Source organism: Aulostomus chinensis, chromosome 1 (genome assembly GCF_037954235.1).
Source record: "Aulostomus chinensis isolate RoL2024-O1b breed Wild chromosome 1, RoL_Achi_v1.0, whole genome shotgun sequence".
NCBI classification, from domain to species: Eukaryota; Metazoa; Chordata; class Actinopteri; order Syngnathiformes; family Aulostomidae; genus Aulostomus; species Aulostomus chinensis.
In genome coordinates, this window is record NC_141320.1 from 61797905 (window position 1) to 61819244 (window position 21340).

Below are 21340 nucleotides of genomic sequence, written 5' to 3' on the forward strand. Positions count from 1 at the left end.
GCTAGCCTACAGCTGGGATTGACACTGCACTGATTAATCTGCCCTTGCTGGTGGCCTCTTAGGCTACAGTAGGGAACATTCGCTGGAGGTTCCAGCCTAACCACAAAGTCCTTCAACTCTGCACGGAGACAACACTTAGGGACACGTAAGAGCTACGCGTGTTTTACCAGAATCAGGGTACAGCCTTGCAGAGCCAAACAGACCCCTGGCACTGTCGCGCACACATGCACACACACTCCCACTGCTGTCATTTATCTATCTTCCAAGAACATAACAAATTCAAAGCCCCTGCCAAAAAGTTTAGGGGAAAAAAAAAAAATCAATCTTAGAATATTTGCAGGGGACCGTACATGTATTGATCCATCTGTCAGAAACATTTCCCAAAGCCAAGGTGATCAGGAAGTGGACAAAAGATCAGCCCTTGCAATGATAATGGCTTGGAGGTGAAACTTTGATGGAGTGATTCACCGCATGTTCCCGCGCTGTTGATTAGGGGAGCCAGCTTTTAAAGCTGCCCTTCGAAATGGGGTGTGTGTGTGTGTGTATACCAGGTTATACTCATGTTGTGGAGACAAATCTGGCAAAAGTTGAGGTTGCCACACATGACAACAAGCACCTGAAGCTCCTTCCAGCTCATTCAGGAAAACATCAATTAAGCAGCAACTAATTGGTCTGAATAATGCAGAGAGCTGCTAATCACTAGGAGAGAGCGAAAGACGTCATTTTCAACTTCTGAGACGCTCTTTGTCTTATCCTTCATGTCCTCGGGCCCTACGGGATGCTGCGTCACTCCGCATCAACTTAAGCATCCATCACATTGTTGAGTTGAAGTTGGCGAGACAGGGTGCGAGGGTCAAGGGAGTGTGAAGTTCCCCTGAGTTCAAGCTACGTTCGAGGGTTTTTATTTAGCAAACCATGTGTGAGTCATATGCTTTAATCTGCATATTAGATACAGAAAGTTAATCGTTTATGACTTCAGTGCTTATTAATGGTGGTACTGTTGGATCTCCTGTGGTATCTTTTGTTATGTTTTGGCTTAGGTAGGTCAATTTTGAAGCAGGAAGTTGGCCTGGATTACAGTTTAGGGAATACAAAAGTGAGTCGTAAGTAAAGCAGGCCAGGAAACGTCCCATATTCCAGATCCGTCACCAGTGCAAAGGGCTGTTTGGTACATCCTGGTTATAGCTTGTACTTCCTTTCCCGATGTTTTGGACTGAGTTCGCAAAATATCTGGAATTTGCACGACTCAAAAGCCCGCCGTTAGGAAGAGGAGTGTCAAAATTTCAAAAGGCAACTCATCGGCTTTTTTTAATCGAGTTTGTGTTTTCTAGAGAAAATGCAAACACAAGCACAGGAAGTAAAGTTTCAAAATTCAGCAATTAATTTGGGTATTTTGGAGGCACTTACCTACACTGTACACAAAATGGGAGAAATGCATTTCTGAAGTTACTGAAGAATCCTGCATTGGTTATATTTTTAAGATATTCAAAAAATACATTTTTACTGCATTTATTAAGTATCTTTACCATTAGATAGCATTTTTTCACAAAACAGTTCTGAATTGGGTCAAAAATTGAAGACTGTAAATTTTGTCTTTTAAGCCTTTTATTTTTTTGACTCACAAGTTGAATTAATTTTTGGGGGGCTATGTCAAAAAAAAAAAAAACAGCACAGTCTCTATATCAAAAGTGGCTTTCCTTTTGAATAACATAAAAAAAAAACCACACATTTCCCAAGAGGCTTCACTCCACTCTGCCGCCCGATGCTTCTATATATGCTGCTGGTGTCTTTAAGTAGGTCTCCCTCATCACTGCACACTACATTTATTAATAGCAACGTCATCGAAAAATAACTTTACATTGTTTTCCTGATTGTGCATCTGCGAAAAAGCATCACATTTAGAAGAGTGCCATTACTTCCCTCTCCAAACTGCATTTGTTTTAAACTAAGAACCTACTCTGGCTGCGTGCAGGCAACGTTGGCAGAAGACCTCTGCAGCGGCTGCCAATCCTTCCCCTTTCCCCAAAGCCTGCAGTGGCATTTAGTCATCACCAAGAGTGCCTTGTTGTTAGCACTTAGTCTAAGCGCTTTTTACCTGCTTATCTTATTACCGAGTGTCAGCAGGAGAGTATGTTGGCAATTGAAGGGAGTAACCTGCCAGTTGAGGTGTATCTCGTTCATTTACTTGATTTGTATTGTTCTCCGCGGATGGTTATGAAGGAAATACCTCGATAGGGCCCGCAATCAAAGCCCAAAACAAGACATCAGACAGAAAGAATGCGTGTCAAAGCGTTTCACTGTAGGATTTCTCTAAAATGAGGCTCCGATCTTGCTAACACATTGATTGTGGGTTGCACTTTCCCGTAGGTGCGCTGAGGAAGTTGTCCGTCTTCTAAATGAGACAATATTTTGATTTGTTTTGTGTCATTTTCTCCTGGACTACGCCCTTGTATACCCGTGTGCACGCCTTACGTCGGAGTTGAAACCATCATGTTGTCGCCGTGGTACTTTTGGTGTACTTGCTGATAATACAGAAAAATGCGCTTCGGGCGAGTTTGCAACAATCATCATAAAGCAGTTGGACTGCTGCACATGTCGTAAAAAAAAGGGATTAAGGTCTCTACATGTCGACAAGTGTACTTTACAACATATTCTTCTATTGCTTATGAAAAAAAATAGACCCTGTTTATCGCTAATTCAACAACGCTAACTATAATAGACCTGTACGTTTTCCCTCCACAGGTTGCTTCCATACCTCAGTGCTCTCCCCATCCAAATGTCAGCTCCTAGTCTGTTCATGTAAGGGAGTACAAATGGCAGACACTATGGGACTACAAATGACAGGCTTCAGAGAGGAGAAGTCGACCAAGAGTCAGCGGGTCACCGAATGAAACAGCAAATGAAATGACAGAGATGCCCTCACAACAAGAGAACAAGAGGGAAGGGAGAGGGGAGAGGGGAGAGGAGGAGGAACAGAGTGGGGAAGTAAACACACACAGAGAAAACACGATGCCTCGCTGCGTCACAGTGTGATGGACGGCACCCACGACTAATAAATCAGAGGCAGCGAAAAGGCAGGATGCTGAGAAGGGTAATCGCAGAGACGCTAGCCGTGCTCTGGGTTGCCGAGAGAGGAGAGACGTGTTGGGAATGCGTGAGCAGATGCTCGCACACGTCGAAGGAGAGACGAGCCTGGCCTAATTTAGCCAGCTTGATGAAAAATGGACAGGAAAGTGCTTACTCGGCTTGCCCTTCCCTCCACTCCATCGCTGCTCCTCATTTCCTCCTCCCGCTTGGTCTAACCCCTTGGCTCCTCACTTTATACCCTTCATGCCCTTTCCTCTGCCTCTGTCTCTCCTTGATTCACACACTTTGATCTCTGTTGTGTCCACCACTTTCTCTCTCCAAACACAGATATTACCACATTGTCTTGGGACATATGCATTCACCATTCCCCACGTGGACGTGTTGGTATTTATATAAACAGAAGGCAGCATTTTGCTCGAGCGAGCTGGGAATGCGAGAATAAGAAGGGAAACAGAAGTACAGAATTGAATTTTGGTGGCTGGAAGCTTGTTTAAAGTGCTATCCAGTCATTGATTGTGTGTGTATACTGTCCACACAGCAGCCAGCAGACCCATAACGATTCTATTAAAACTAATTTAAGGGTTAAGATCCTGCATCATTAACACTGGAGAATAGCTGTGCGCAGGTCAAGCTTAAAAGGTTATATGTGGGTTAGGAATACATTTGCACATCTGTGACATGTATTTTCTGGGCTGCATATAATTGCTATGGTGATATTTGAGTTGGACATATTTGCATGTGGGTTGCACATATTTCCACATGTGGTAGACACGCCTCTTGGGCTTCACATGTATTTGCTATTGTTATATTTGGCTTGCACATGTACTTGCACATGTTGTACACCTACACTCGTCAGGTTGCACTCAAGTTTAAGCATCAGTTACAGACACTTATTGGGTCGCACATCTATTTGCAAATGTTATATAGGGGGTAACATACATTTGGACATGCGTTTGTTGGGTTGAGCAAATGTTTTCACATCTTTTATTCATACACTTGTTGGGTTTAGTGTATATTTTCACATCTGTCATATAAATACTTGTTGTGTTGCGTGTACATTTGCAATAGGAAAACCCTAGAGCAGTATTACAAGTTCTTTTCACCTTTCTCCAAATAAACAAATCCATTCAGGGCTGAGGGCTTGGCTTGATGACCCGTACCAAGAACAGACTGTGCACACGTCTGCATACACTGATATCATATTTTCTCACATACATAAAACACATTGTTGCAATTGATTTATAAAAAGTGTGTTCTTTCATTTGTGACGGGAGAATGCACAATGCATTGTGGGTTATTTTCAGTCCACATCACGAATACGATATAATAATTCTCCCGACACACAAAGGCAGCACTTCTGAAAATGTTGAAATCACAATTTAGGTGAGTGGTTTCACATGTTTTCCTGGACTGAGGAAAATGAGGAGAAACTGGTGTTGTGGAGTGAAGAACAGAACCTCTTTGACACGGCTTTCCATTTGTACCACGATAGAGTGCAGAGGAAAAATAAGTGAAAAGAGATTGCTTTTTTTTCCCCCTTTTTGCCTGACTTTTCAGTGAGAACCACAACACACACACACACACACACGCACGCACACACACACAGGGGTAGCTGTGGCTCAAAGCTGTTTCTGCTTCTTCCCCCCCCCCCCAACTCCTTCATGAAATTTTCCACCAGGAAAAGGACTGAAAAATAATCTCAGTTGTAATCTTGCAAAAACTGACCTTGTAGGAGACTAAATGTGGTCTGTGTCTGAAACGAAAAAGCTCAGTTACTTATGACAAATAATAAGTTCAGATATGTGAGAGTGGTCTTGTAGTATATTGCAGATATTACTCACATCTTTTCCTAAAATTACTTGAATTACTCATTTTTTATTGATCCCCCCCCATTTAATATTTTTGGCTCATGTTGTGATATGATATATTGTTTTAAATTACGAGCGAGTCTGTTGGGAGTAGCAGTGTCAGCTTTCAAGGGTGGGATAGGTGACCTCCTCGTGGCTACTATGTCACATGACTGTACACCTGCTGGCTAGGCTAAGAGACTTTTTGTTGTTCATTCTGATGAAGCGTAAGAGCTGGAAACAGCTCTGGCAGTTAACTATGAGAAGGAAAACACATCATTCCAAATTATTTGGCATTCTGGGACATGTTTGCAGATGATTTGATCCCATTTTCATGATATGCACTCAAATCAACACTAAAAAAAATGGTGATTTTATACCTCCCGGTCTTGAACTTTGACCGCCGACATTTTTCACATCATCCACAAGTCCCAATGTTTCGGGTTTTTTTTTTTTTTTTTTTACACGGTTTGACAATACTCAGGCATTCCTGATTTGAGGCGACAGGGACCTCTGAAAAAGGTTTCAGTTCATCCTGGAGTCCCAGTGGACATTTGAAGCAATTTTCAGGGAAATCCCTCAAAGCGTTAACAAGAACAAACCAAATGGATGATACAAAAACCAAAATGCCTCTGGTGTGCTGCTGCCACAGAGGCATAAGAATAGCAATAACATCTTACCTTGGTAATGTTTCAGTCCAGGAAGCCATTCTTAAAAACGCTTGAGTCAAAGAAATAAAAAGGGGTTCATACTCTCTGCCTCCTCCTCCTCCTCCTCGAGTGTGTGAGTGTGCGTGCTTGATTACAGAGGTGGGATCAGGTGTCAGGTGCCAAGCTGTTGTTTATCACCTCCAATCACAGCTGCTACTAAGCTTCATCTACTGCACCAGCTCTTAGGCAACACCATCCAGTTGCAATTGCATTTGCAGCTGCTGCTGTTACTAATTCTGCCTGCAGATCCACCCGCCTCCTGTCCCCATCTCCCTCTCGCCCTAAAGACTCTTTGCCACACAAATAATAATTTCCCCCTTGTTCACATCCCTGGTCTCTGTTGTCTGTATTTCAGCTTGCACAACTAGTCTGCATAACAATGCTAGAACGGGAGACATTTATAATTCCAGGTCATGTTTTACTGAATTAAATATTCAGGTTTCATCCACAACTTGTATAATCATAGCTCAGCAACCAGAACTAGGCACAGCAACAAACAAAACTCATTTGTGATAGAGTTATGTTAGGTGAATACATTGGTTTTTCATCATCCTAAAAGCTTTTGTAATGTGAAAAGTTAGTTAGAGCTCAAATACACACAAAACTTCAGTCTCGTTTGGTTACGTGTGAAAAGGCCAGTAATCGTGCTTGTCGACGGGCCGATGACATCCCACTCGTGTTTTACAGGCTGCACATCTTTTTTAGGGCTGGCATGAAACTGTGCGCTCACGCCAGAACGACACCGTACAACGGTTCATTTCTCCTCTTTGTTCATTTTTGCATGTCAAGTCTCGTCATCAGTTCCACCCACGAGCTAAAAACTGGAAATGCCTAAAAGCCACAGGATGAAACGAGCAAACCCAGAATTACATTCCTTTTCTAATAATTTAATTTCTAAAAATTATTTTTCCTTCGTGTTCTTTCCAGCTAATCCCTGAAATAACTCAGCAGGTCTGCCCTCTTGATTCAAATCTTGATCCAATCATGTGATTTTTGGCGAGGGTGTGTGACGCTGACTGCTCGCCAGCTCAGAGGTTGTCATTTTACGTTGCGAGGAGGACTTTAGTCCGGGGGTGGACAATCATGTGCCATGGAGGGCCATGTTCCTTCCAACCAAACACTTGAACACACCTTCAGCCACAGAAAAGTGTTAATCAGTGGAATCACCTGTTAAAGGGTTCGGTTGGGAGGAAAACCTGCATGCACACAGCCCTCCATGGCACAGGGTTGCCCACCCCTGCTTTAGTCGTTTTCACATGAAACAACATGGCCGGTCTTGATGAATGCAGTCTGACCTCAACATTATCTACCCAACTGCGTCTCTGTTCCTCTTTCCTGCCCTATTTCAGCCCCAGCTGGTCGAGGCAGATGGCCGCCCCCGTACAGGCCATCCAGTTTTCCGTCGCCACTGTTACTGAAGCGCTTGCTCGTAGATAATCCTCGGATGTCTTTAACACCACATGAAAGAGTGTGGATCTTGACCTGCCTTACTTGACAAACTTTATGATCATCAAAAATGGTCCTGTGCTTCGGGCTGGTGCTGTTGACATTCCTCCGTATTACAGATGAAAAGATTAAAAAGGGTTCAAATGAAATAACATCGGTGTTTCAACAATGCGCCGGCAAATAATAGCTGTGCGCTTGCAACTACTCAAGCCTCTCAATGGAAATGCATCCATTATTCTCTGCTTCTCACAGACCACTATTGGTGTTGATTGCTTGACTTTCCTTGCACACACGTGACTGTTTGTGTACACGAGAAGCGCAGGGCGCATCGTGGGCAGATTGCAGCGATTTCACAGTGAGCCATTACGTTTGTGCCTGTGATGTATCAAACAGGAATTCTGCTTTCACAGATCGCCCACACACACTCGGGGAAGATCTCACGCAGAGCGAGTATCCCGGTCTTCCATCTCAACTTGTCAGCCAAGAGTAGTGATGCTTTCTTTTGGCGATGGCACGGGGTATATTTCACTGACTGATAGCGTTCAGTCTCCTCGCTTTACTATCACTTCATCAAGTTCCCTCTGACTCTCTCTTTCTATCCGTCTCTGTCAGACTGGGTTGCTCTTTCTCTCCATGTCCTCTGTCTTTGTTTTGTTCACTTTTTGAAGGATGGCGACCGGCAGTCATAATGAAGGTTACGGGATGGAAATGCAGATGCAGGCGTTCTCTACATTCGCTGACGTTCTGACAGAAGGAGGGACGGGAGGCAATGTCTTCACCTACACCATGTGACATTTGGAATAAAATGAAACATTTCCTTGGCCGGTTCTCTTTCTCTCCTCACACACTCAAAGCTGCAGTGATTTCGTGCATGGAATGTGCACCGCAGATTTGCTCTGTCCTGAAATTACTTTGTTTAGCGTTTCTATTTTACCTCAACACACACCGATGCGCAGCTGATTTTGAGAGACAGAGCCGTGGACATGCAATTTCATCTGTTTAAAGCTGCATGGTGTTTCTCTTTTCGCTGAACGTTGGGTTTGCGAAGGACAAATTAGAGTCTAGCACCGCAAATAAACTGTCGACCCATGGGAAATTGAGCAGCTGAGAGTAAACAAAGTTCAAATTCCTTTTCTCTGGGTATTTTATTCGGTATTTTGTATTCAAAGCCGACATATAAAACCAGTTTACGGTGCAGAATATTCAAGACTTGTTCAACCTCCGTGTGCCCATTCACACCAGACTGCTGGCCACATTCAACCAAGTCATGCACCAGTGACAGAAGGCCATATAATGGGCCTGTAGTTGTTCAGTACCACTGCATCCACAGTAGGTTGTTTTTTTTTCCCCTATAAAAAAAATAAATAAAAGAAAACTGTTTGATTCCTGTAGCTTTCAGGGTTATCTGTAATACATCTGTTGCCAAGCAACAACAACAACAAAAAACTCATAAAAAAGGAAAAACTGAAGGCAGCAAATCAAAGCAGGGAATGGAGAATTTGAGATGTAAAACAAATACTTGAACGGTTCTGACATTTGTGAAAAATCTTAACTGCAAGTGTCCATGATTGCTGAGGTGTGTGATTGAGCTTCAGGGATGAAGCAGTGAAAGTTCGCCAAACCTTCAAAATGTTATGTGTGTGTGTGTGTGTGTGGGGTTTGATTGTAATTTAGGAGGACCGATGTATTCATTTATCCACGGTGACAAACAGTATTATTCGGCCTAAATGCTGTATAAAAACCATACACTGCCAGCAATAATAATTATGGCAAGAGCTGAGAAATACTGTACTAAATATTATGTGTCACCATAAAAGTGAATAGTATCATTAGAATAACTGCAAATAGCTTGGAAATACACTCAATATGCGTGACAGCTATCTAATAGTGTAAGAGTGGATTTACTCTCCTAACAAGAGATCCTGATTATGAGGCTGCTTAAAGTAGATATCCAGGGTAATTGTGTAGCACTCTCTAACTATCTTTGTAGCAGTGATGGTGACTGCTGAGCTAATCTCTCATCCCACTGGTTCACCATCAAGGCAGAAGGGTATAATCCTTCTGCTGAGAGAGCCTCGGAGGAGGAGAGCAACTCTTTCTATATCTACTCGTGTATTTAACTCCACCAACACTCGTAGTGTTGAATAACTTGTTCCGTGTAGCTTTGAGTGGGGAAATATTTATGAGAAAAATTAAGTTACCAGCTTGTGGTCCTATGCCTTCGGCTAACGACCCCGTTGAAGGTTACATCCGCGTCTGTGCAGGACCAGAACTGTGTTGTCCAGACATTCCGGTGTCAAATCATCGGTCCAGTTGGCAGCTGAATGTGAAGCATTTGGACTGAGGATCAGCACCTCTAAATCTGAGGCCACGGTTCTCAGGAGGAAAACCTGCTGGCACCAGGTAGAGGATGAGTCCTTACTCAAAGAGAAGGAGTTCTAGTATCTTGGGGTCCTGGTCTTAATTGAGGGGACTATGGAGCTGAAGACGGACTGGAGGATCAAAGCAGTAGGAGCAGGTTTGGTGGCTGTTTATGCCAAATTTAAGGATATTCCCTCAAGGTGTCTTTCAGATTTTAATTGAAAGGAATAAAAATAATTATGAATAAAGGCCAAATGAATAGTGATGAGGATGTTTTGGAGGGGAGTTTCTGTGCCAAGTGAATTAGTTGGTCACCAGCTTTGGTTAGGGACAAAAACAAAGGTTCCCTGGATGCAAAGAGTGACAATTCCTCGGGGTTCAGAGACAAAGTGAGGAGCTCAGACATCCAGAGGGAAATCAGAGTCCTTCATGCCGAGAGGAGTCAGCTGAGGTGGTTCAGGCCAAGTGGTAAGAGGCCCCCTGGAAGATCCAGATCACACTGGAGGGACGATGGCTAAAGTGGCCTTGGAGCTGCTCGGGGGGGGCACATTGAGGAATCTGCTCTCATCTTGCAGCAGACAATTGAGGTACAAATGGACAGTTTAACGAAATGATGTTTTTACAGAGGTTGGTACGGTCAGTTTTATTTCCTTTCCTCATCTTTATTCTAAATGCCCTTCCAATGTTAGCCCACAAATAACAGCATTTAAGGACAAATGCTCAACAGATTTTTACGACATGGTTTAACAGTCCCTCAAAAAGAGCAGTACGGCGGAATACATCCAACAAGTCTTCAGAATCCAACGGATTGACGAGCTGGCAGAGCAGAGACACAAGAGAGATTTTGTTTACAGTGCTTCAACATTGTATTGACTCGGGCAAAGATACTGCGCTCTGCTAGATAAAATGCCTCTGAAAAGCCATTTTGAATTTGGAGACAATAACAAGATTAGCGTGTCAGTCCAGGCTTAAACTCCAGTGTGTTTCTGGCTCGTCCAAAGCGCGCAGCGAATCATTGTTTGAGAGGACGTCCACATTTACTTCCACAATGATCACACACATGTTGCACCTCAAGTTTGGCAAAACCTTCACAGCAAAAAAAAAAAAAAAAAAAAGATAAGAAAAAAAACCCGCCAACAACAACAAAAATTACTCGTCTTTAAGTTCTTCCGAAACGGAAAACATGAACTTTAATCACACATAAAAGGATTTTCTCCCACCATCAAGTCAGCTGGTTGGGCTGGCACGCATTTTACACTACATTGCTTCCAAAGGTCAATAGCAGCTTCTTTTTCCTGCTTTTCATTCAGACGGTTAACATTAATGTTTCATCAACACAAACCAACAAGCAAATGGGAAGGAAAGTGTCCAGATCTCACCGTAGCCATTATTTGAGTGTTTATCACTCGTCTCACATATGGAGACCTTTATTATTTCTCACGGTAAAGGGAAATGGAGTGCACAGTAATTAAAACACATTATTAAATACTCCAGAGATGCTGGCTTGTGTGTGGATAAACAGCTCCCACACATTTTAATGGGTCATTATCACGAGGCTGAGTGGAGGTGCTGCTTTTACATGGTCTGCATAAGTACATTTCATGTTTATGTCTGCTTTTGTGAAATCTCATTCCATGTAAACATAATACATGTTGACACATACTGCACCCACTCCCACTTGACCTCCCACTGTTATTTATTACCCATTCATTCATTCATTCACCCATACTCTCTCTCTCTCTCTCTCTCTCTCTCCTTCACGGTCACCAATTCTCCAAAGGGCCTCTCCTGGGATGTAGCTGCTTCCAGCCCTGGAGTTGGAGAGAAGCGCACTGGTCCAGGTTGCTATGCAAGTGCTGGACTTCCATAGAACACTCTCTCACAAAATGTTGAAAATTCCTCACTCCCAAATGAAAAAGCCCTCAGAAACTGAGTCGGCATAGATTTGGCTGTTCATTACAGTCGACCGGCCCTTGGCACCCCTCTGCTGAGAGCTTTCATTGACGGTCATAATGACAGCAAACTTGCTAGGAGTGAGGCAAGCTAAGTCCAGCGGTTGTGACAGTTCTCAGAGTGTGAGAATGGGTTGAGTTAGCATAGCAGTACCACAAGAAGGGGACCCCGCGCTAAACTTTAATGTCAGGTACGACGATACACCTGCATGAGGAGGACTGGCGACCCAGACCCCAAGAAGTGACCCAGGAGATTCGCCCACAGTGCCCTGCAAGTTCAGAGGCAACACCAGCTCTGCAACCAAGGGGTTGTCACTGGTGGCCAAGAACAGGTTGACGTGGGAAAGCTCACGTTAACGAGCGTGTTAAAGTTAGATCGACCGTAGGCTTGAAAACAACCACAAAGAAAAGCTTCCACAACTACGTTGGAAACTAAAAGATATTTCAAATTCAGAGTGAGCTTTTTTTCCAGTTGTAGTACAGCAGAAGTAGCAATATTCCTGTGCTCTGAGCTCAACGGTAAGAATCTCAGTGGACTGGAGGGTTTCCCAACATGAAACTCTGGACTGCCCCCGATATTCTGTCAAGCCATAATGTTCATCTTCCTATGTATTACAAGTATGAGACAGTTCTAATAATTGTGTTGTAATCGTGTTTAGTACTGTATTGTAAAGTATTTTATGAAGAAACAATAAGACCACCGCAGGGCTGTAGCAGTGTATCACACACCCATGTCATCGCTGTCTGCAGATTGACAAAGCAGCCGAAACAAAAAGATTGCTAATTAAATTATACAACAAAGAATCGTTTGTTTCACCCAGTATGACTGCACTTGTCCTCACTGTTGCTTTTTTTTCCCCCCAGAGTGTATAAACTACATACACATGACAGGGAGAAGTGGCTGCCAGCAAGCAGTTTCTTCACGCTGTGTGTGTGTGTGTAGCTGCTCAACGATCTGAAGGTGATGAATGCGAGGCTGAGAAGTGAATAAGGGGGCTTTGGGATAATGGCTGGGAGTCAAGCAATATTTGACTGTTGCAGGGGTAATCCTCTGCCCCTATTCCCCCTGCCTGAAGGTGATAATGGCTTTGCTCAGCTGCTGACTGCCACATGCGCCTGGGATGAGACGCTGGCGCTGAGTCACGTCAAAAGGCACTGCCAAAAAAAAAAAAAAAAAAGTGTGAGAGTATCTTCGAGTAGAGAGGCACTCTGTGTCCATTTATACTTTCTCAATCCATGCAGTCGTCATCAATCAGACTGGGAAGTAGAAACAAAAGTACGCACTTCGGACAATAATTCTGATTTTATAGCACGTCTGTGTAATGTCAGTCTCCCATTCAATTGTAACCTCCTCTTATTGAAACAAAAGCCAATGAATTATGTGTTAAAGTAGTTCTTTGATCGCACACCGACACAAAAAAAGTGAAGGGAGAACATCTTTGTTTTTTTAACTGTCTGAAATAGAAATATCCCACAGCAAACACATTTTTATCACCTGATTGTTCGACATAATTAAGAAAAAAAAACATTTGAATACTAAAGATTGAACATTAACTGTCTAATGGTCCATATTTACCTATTTAATTTGTTTCACACAGCACATTTGCTTTCAATACACATGATGGATGAGCTCCAAAACAATTTGTTGCTTTGCCTGTGTAATGGGGTCAAAATCACCTTTTATTCAATTGTAAGATAGCGTGCAGTTTTATTTTTCCAATTACGAGCATTGGGTTTCTCTCCGCTGCCATTTTCAGTGGAGATATGAAGTGTTTCTCTGCTGTAATGTTCGAACTGCTCAGGGTTTTATTCATCTTATTTGTTAAGTTACAGTTCAAGGATATTCGTTTGGGAAAAAAAAAAAAAAAAAACAAAAACACAAGAGCAAATAAAGGGTGAGTTAAGTGCTCTTTTTGTCAAAAGAAAACCTATTAAATTCTTGATGGCTTTCCTTTTTTCTGGATTGCGTTGAAGAACAAAACGGAAGATAATCAATTTAAAAGAAATTACACTCAAATTTCTACAGATTTAGCTGACTAAAATTAGCATACTGACCACGTTTGATGACCACAAGTGTCTATATTTTATGTGTCACTTTCTCTTTTCTGCGCGGTGTTAAATCTGTATTCATGTACATGGAAAATACATAAACATAAGAAATGACTTATCTCGTAATCACGAGATCTGGAAGTTTGATTGGGATCAGGTTTTGTTTACCGCCGTCGTGTCAGGCATGTACTCCTGTAGAATCTAGGACTTTTTTTTTGATTCAGTGAGTTCAAAGCTCTTCTACAGTAAAAAGTTCAAGACATACAGGCTAGTTTTAGTGTACAGTTTATAAGTTTATTCTATGTAAGTTTTGCAGGGATTTCACACCTGCTTCATGTGGTTTGTTGATTCATACTGGAGTTTGTTTTCTCCCTTGGTGTGGTTCGTTTTGGAAGATGACAATGTAGAAATCTCATGCGCGCCAAACTGCCATGGTCTTTGTACACTTCCAAGTGGAACTAATGCGGCCCATTGAGTAATGACAGGAAATGGACCAAATATAGGAAGCAGAGTAAAAACTGTGAACTTGATTTGCACGCGCACACACACACACACACACACAGGTGTCAACAACTGATTCGATGTTTATAGGATTTCAAGAGGCTAAACAGAAGATATCAGCTAAGTGACAGAAAAACGAATCAGCGGCTTCATCAAAAATGATAAAGATTGTAGTCTTACACGAAAGAGAGGCGCCTGAAAGGGGGTCTGCAGACAGTGGCGGCGAGTGTGAAGTAAAGACGCACCATGTCAAAGGTGGTGAAACGGCAGTCAAAGCAAATGTCAAACGAAATCGGAGGCGACTTTGATACTTGTCGACGGTAAAGCGAGAGGATTTATGCAAAGCTTTCTAAACACATATGTAAATATGATGTCACGACTCGAGACGTAATCAGACGTGTTATTCCCTCACTGCAGTACGTGTCAGGTGACACAGCAGGCAGTCACCAGTACTTTGAAGCTGAGTTATCCTCAAACTGAAGATGAGGATTGGGGGGTGGGGGGATTTGTGGACTCCTGGGGGATCGCTGGTGTCACTGCAGCAGCCTGACTGATTGTGTGTAGTTGGGGTGGGGGTGGGGGGGGGGGGGGTTGTCTTCACTCAGGCAGGCCTTGTTAATCGCCACTCACCACATGTGATCACGCACAAAAAACACAAAGAGTCCCATCATCAATTATGTCCTTGTGGGTGTTTACGCACGGTGAGGGGGCTTTGAGTTATTATTCAATAAATACATACAATGGTGGGCATGCTCAGAGGTAGGCTCGCACGCACGGATACACTCACAAGTGTTCTGCTTCTCCCGATCATCATTAGTGAGGACTGGCTTGTCTAATGACAGCTATCCCTGCACTCTCTCCCACTCTTTCATTACCCGACATGAATACCTCACTTGTTACCCTCTCTCTCTCTCTGTACACACACACACACACACACACACACACACACACACACACTCTTCTTCTGCACAACGTGCCTATAATCCATCGATGGAATCCATCCACACGCTCAAGCGCTTGACCCACTCAACCACCCAATCACACACAGCAAGAACCCCTGGTGAGTAATGCTAGCTGATCCTCGGTGACCAATAAAAAGAGCCTGGAGACTGACAGGTTGCTTGCTAGCTCTGATTTATCGAGTTGGGGTCTCCACTTTCTCCCCCTCTCTCCTCTGCTTTAATTACTTTTCCTTTGCTCTCTCCTGGATTTCTCTCACTTGTTTCTATCCTTATCTTTCACCGGTGGGGTTGCGGCCATTTACAACCAAGTTGGTTGGTTGCTATTAATAAAATTAGCTGAGGCAGGAGAGATGGCGGAGTTAGAGGATGGGGGACGATACAGATGGATAACAACAAAGTAATCTTGAGGGGATAGCAAAGTAATGGATACTGCAGATCTCAGAGATATCACGACAGGCGGAGAATTAAATGTCAAAAAAACTAAATATCACTTGTGCAGAGTGTAGGAATGCTCCATGCAAGACCTTTGTGTTGATGAAACATCTGCTTGTTTCATTATATTTGCATTTGTTGGCACTTATGGAATGTATTGCTAAATAAAGAAGTCAAGTGGTGAGGGCAGAGGTTTGCTTTTAAACAGGTGGAAGCAGCGTAGAGGTCAAATAGCTCTCGCTACAGTTAGTATTTTACCGTCTAACAAGAGTCAAAGGTGAGGCACTGTTACAGAATCACTGAGACGTGAGGTTGAAATAACTTGGCACTGAATGTACTGAGGTAATAATTTGAAAATAGCCCTCCAGTCTACCCAAGACGGTGCTTTACTCAGCTTTGTCGGCTGGTTCTTGAAATGCTGGCTGCACATGAGAGGATCAAACGGGGTGTGATTCTCCGCTCCCTGTTTGACGCTGGTCAGCAAAATCTCCGCCGTTAAGCCCGCGTTGAAACTGCAGGTAAAACTGATTCATGTTCGTTCTGTCCACTGTAACCCACCAGTAATCTGCTGTATCCAGATATTGCCAATCTACTAGACACAAACTCAAGGAGACAAATATCAAGGGTGGGGAGATCAATGATCTGTTGTGGTCTGATTGGAATCAGAATTCAAAACCACCTCTAAAATGCGTTTTTGTGTTTGTTTGTTGTTGTTTTTTGGTGGTTGTCTAGAATAAATCCTGATACAGCACAAATCTAATACAGCCTGGCAGTCTGAACACGGTCTTAGAGGCGTGTTCCCGTGAAGTCCACAAGGGCTTGAGGGCTGGACCATTGTCAAGCCCTCAAGTGCCAACATTTCAAGCTCAGTTAAGTCCAAATATTAGTAGATCCTCTTTCGTTTGAGGAAAATTCTCACAGTCTATAGTTCCTAGTTCCAGGATGCTACATACAAGTTGCCATGATTTCCATAAGGGTTTCCCAGATTTTTTTTTTTCTGCTAAACATTTTTCAATCAGTACAAAATGTAATTATCAAAGGAAGGTTTTGAAAGGCAGTCATTTACATATCCCTGGACTCGCCACTTTGAAATTGTTTAGGATGAAGTGGTCCAGCATTTTGATTACAATGTCTGGTCTGTGCAATCTTCGGACTGAATATTTCTAAAATGTTTTACGAGACGTTTAAATCTTTAGATTATTCTCTGTCTATTCTGCTTACCCTGTACAGAAACTTGGGGGAGAGACGAGGTACATCCTGAACCAGCGGCCAGTCCACTGCACGGCTAAAATATCGACATCGACCCACACTCACCCCGATGAGCAGTTTAGCTTCCAATTAACCTCACTGTTGTCATGCGGGTGAGCAGTTTGTGAATTATGTTCCCCATGCCAGTGTTGGTGAGAGTTGTCATGAGGTGAGAGTTGTCATGAGGTAAGTTAAGGGTTGGGTTCCAAGGGCCAGTTTTAATGGGTACTAGTATGTGACTGGGTACGTGTTGAAGTATTGGGAAGCTCCTTAACAAATGGTGCCACCACTGGTATTTCTTAAGTTAAACATTAAATCAATGTAACATAACTGGTAAACATCCCCTGATGATGCTGAAGCAGATGGCACCACACAGACATGAGTAGCCAGCAAGCTGAAGCTAACACTGCTACCACACAGACATGAGTAGCCAGCAAGCTGAAGCTAACACTGCTACCACACAGGCATGAGTAGCCAGCAAGCTGAAGCTAACACTGCTACCACACAGGCATGAGTAGCCAGCAAGCTGAAGCTAACACTGCTACCACACAGACATGAGTAGCCAGCAAGCTGAAGCTAACACTGCTACCACACAGACATGAGTAGCCAGCAAGCTGAAGCTAACACTGCTACCACACAGGCATGAGGAGCCAGCAAGCTGAAGCAAACACTGCTACCACACAGACATGAGTAGCCAGGGAGCTAAAGCTAAAACCGCGACCACACAGATATGAGTAGCCAGCGAGCTGAAGCCAACACTGCTACCACACAGACATGAGTAGCAGCGAGCTAAAGCTAAAGCTAACACTGCTACCACACAGACATGAGTAGCCAGCGAGCTAAAGCTAACACTGCTGCCACACAGACATGAAACAGTGATATGACCACAATTCCTGTCAACAAAGAACAAACTACTAAATTATGTATTTCAAAAGTAATTCTGTATAACAGAAAGAACTCAGTGAGTTCATGGACTAATATTTATGAAAGGTTTTCATTTACAGAAAGTGTGTTCCTCTCATCTCCTCATTGATTCCCATTGGCTGGACTGAAGGACTTGTCTTGCGGTGCTGAGCAACTCTTTGATATATGTTAAAACGGAGCGATGAACATTCTCAATGCATGCGTGAGTTGCACTTTGAAGCTGCATGTCATCACACACACAGTTCATGTTCAGACAGATGCCCAAGGTCTCACATCCATATGGGAGACAACTTTGAAGCCGAATCGCTCCTCTCTTGTTAAAATAAAGTCTCACTCCCAACGCAGCATGTCACTTCTCCATATTCTCATCTGTTTATGTTTGAACATAGTTTCACCATGGAGTTAGACTCAAGTCCATGACAGTATTCAGGCTGTTTCATGTTTTTTTAGTGCAACTCTGGTTAGTCAAGACAGACAGAGTGGAACCAATTACTGCTTTGGTTTTACATTTTCTTTTTGGGAGTAAGAAGCTGTTAAAGCTGTGGTGGTGTGCCCCCCTCCAGCTGGTGGCTATAAGACTTTCTAATTCACCTTTTGCATTACAAACCAAGCAAGTTAGCATCCTGGCCAAAAAAACAAAAACAAAATGAAAACAAACTCACAGCTTAGTGAGTTTAACCATGTCTGTTCAAATATGTGTTGTTTCTTTCTGAAACCTCTTTCCTCTCCTTTTATTTTTCGCTGAGTTTCAAAAAGGTTCATAGTTGGGACCCTGATTCTTCTTTGGTTGGGAATCAAAAAAGCTTGAGAACCTCTGCACTAAATTCATCTTCCCTCAGGATTTGTGGGCCTGTCTTAAAAACATTACTCCTTTCACTGTTGGGGTGGGTTTCCTCTCGTCCTCACCTGGTTCAACAGCCTCTGAGTTTATACGATGGTCACCCGGCTGCAAAGCTGCTGAACGTTAGCTACTAGTACAATGCGAGACCTCCGGGTGCACGCTTCTGTTTTGCAAGCGATGAGGAAAACTCGGGACTGCCAATGAAAAGTAAAGAGTGGTTGCTCTTTTGTGTTTCCTGCTGTAATACACACGCAAAATGTCAATCAACCATGTTTTAGTCAGATGGTGAGAAGTAAAACCCACGTAATCTTCACTTGACACACAGAAGCAATCAGAGATACGTGTCCTTGCGTAGGCGTTATTTTTGTTCTGTCCCTTTTTGTACAGTAAGCACAGGCAGGAAAACACGTGTTGGGTCATTACAAAAGAAGCGATGCTTTGAGTTTCGCTTCCACCTGTGTGGCCAAGGCCAACTGGTAGCTGTGTGGATAATGGCGCCAGGCTAAAAATCCTTCCCTGTGTGCCGTTACTGTCCTTGTTGCCAATAAATGATTTGCAGTTACGATAAATATAAAAACATTTTTATTCAGTTTCCTTTTATTGGTATTTATTCTTCAAATTGATGGAAATGGGAGGTTTTCCCCCTGCTTCACATCAGCATGATTCAAAGTAAAATGATGCCCTTTAATTCTACTCTCTCTCCCCGGTCTGCACGGTTAAAGTTTTAGGAGCAACTGTGTGCTAGCAGATAACTCAGGCTAGCTATAGCTTACATAGCGTTTCCATGTGCCAGTCCTTGCAGGTGTCTGGTGGGCGGAGCAATCAGACTCAGCCTTGCTCATCTGGGACATCAAACATCCCCACTTCAGCATTTCTTCTCTTCACCTTCCCAACATGCACATCAGATCGGCTGCTTTTACTTGTTCGCCCAACTCATCCACCACTGATTCCTACAAACTAATCCTGACGTACTTCAACAACGATTTAATTAGCTCTCTTTTATCTGTCCTCTGAGCCAGGGAGTGACAATTCTGTGAATGACAAATGAAAACCATGACAGCCGGGGCACCTACAATTTAGTTTTCATGCACAACGTCTGGCATTTTTGTAGGCGATAAATGGGCCAATGAAAACCATGAAATGTGGATGAAAAAAACAACAACATTAAAAAAAAAAAAACACCTCTTTCCCTGGCAGATCTGACAACTGTTCCAGGCTGCAGGGCCTTTTAAAACTTAATGAAGACAAATAAATGTATTAACGCTGGAGATGAAGGAGGGGATCTTCATCTTTAAAAAGGTATTACTTTATTTTGAAAGTGCTGCTACTTGTGTATGACCTTTTTTGGGTTGGGAGGGGACACATGAATAATTGAATTTCAGCAGAGGTTCCTCTCTCATTTCTCCACTCTGTGGGGTGTTGGACAGCTGTGTCTGTGGGTTGGCTGTTTTTTTTTTTTATTCTCATGCCAATGTGACCTCATCAGAGCCACCAGTCAGCGGTCATTCCTGACTCCCTGCGGCCCCTGAAAGAGCTGCTCATGACAATGGATTGACACCGAAATTGAAAAAGACATGAGAGGGGAAAAGGGTACGTTGTGTGTTTTGTTATGCTCTAGCAGATGTGTGTGTGTGTGTGTTTTATTATGTTCTGCGCTGAAAGCCGCATTTTTCCATTCTATTAAACTTTCCCTGATAAAGGGCAATTCAATTCTGCGCCGACATGTTCATGGAATGTGGCAGATTTTATGCAAAACGACTAATTAGATGTCTTAGCATTTTGTGAGTCAAGTAAACAATTTTTTAAAAAACGGACGTGTCCATGGACGCTGGAAGTGTGTGTGTGTGTGTGGGGGGGGGCTGCAATGCAAAAAAAAAAAAAAACGTTCTAAAAAAAAATTCTTACACTGTTAAACTATTATTTAATTTACAGAACTCTGCCAACATATTTTACGATTAAACGTCAAAAGCGTGATTTAACTTCTTCACATAATCGTACCACAAACACAGCATGACGTAGCTCTCCACTGTGACTGGACATCAACAACCAGGCTCGCGCAGCAGTGCTTGAACTTAAGCGGGCTGCATTTTGGATTGCTTTTCAAAGATGTGTCAGTACTCAAGGGTCTTTACCACCACCGTCATCTGACCACCTGGAGGAGAGCTGGGATGAGCCGGCAATGCTAACTGCTGAGGCAGTGGATTCTGGTAATGCTAGTGGGGAAGCTAGCACTAGCTAGAGTCTGAGTGACTGTGTGTGAGTGTGAGTGAGAGAGAGAGAGAGAGAGAGAGAGAGGAGTTCGCCTTTTTAACGTTGAGTAGAAACTGTTAAATCCGTTAGCCTTCTCGCTCGTTACTTGTTCATAACGCTGCCTAATCAATCCACTGTGTGTGAAATGAAATCGGTCTTAATTGAAGACATTCTGAGAAATATTTGCCTGTCCTGTGTGGTTCAGTGTAGCACATTCGCATGCCTAAGTTGAGAATTACGTACCAAAAACTACAGTAGGTCTAACACAGTTGTGATGACTCATCGGAGCATCCTTGGAAGTGTCTTGACGTGAGGATTTGCTTTGTTGGTTGTCAACATAAAAGATGACAGTTTTGTTTGAATAATGGCAGTATAAATCTATACACCTGCAATAAAAAGCCTGAACGTAGAATTTTATTAACATCTATTCTTTTTTTGAAGATCAACAATAAAAAGAGGAGTGTGTGGCACATCCTACATGAATCATGTGCCTTGAATATTTACATTCTGCTCTAAAATGATTTGTGTCTTCCAAAGCTGATGTTGCTTCAAGACTGCTGCATCTCATAGAATGTATATTTTACGAGGAGATACACACACACACACACACACAGCAGTTGATATATCATTACAGGTGTGTGGAACCCAACAGGAAGACAGCACCATTTACAAAATGAAAATACACACTCAGGAATATTTGATCAAATGTGGTATTTTTCAAGCGAGTTCT

General features: G+C 42.9%; 1 long non-coding RNA gene across 5 annotated transcripts in view; it reads right to left on the reverse strand.

Annotated features, from left to right (window-relative positions):
- Positions 1-21340, reverse strand: part of LOC147272627 (uncharacterized) — a 208066-nt gene that overhangs the window by 180867 nt on the left and 5859 nt on the right. The window lies entirely within an intron of this gene.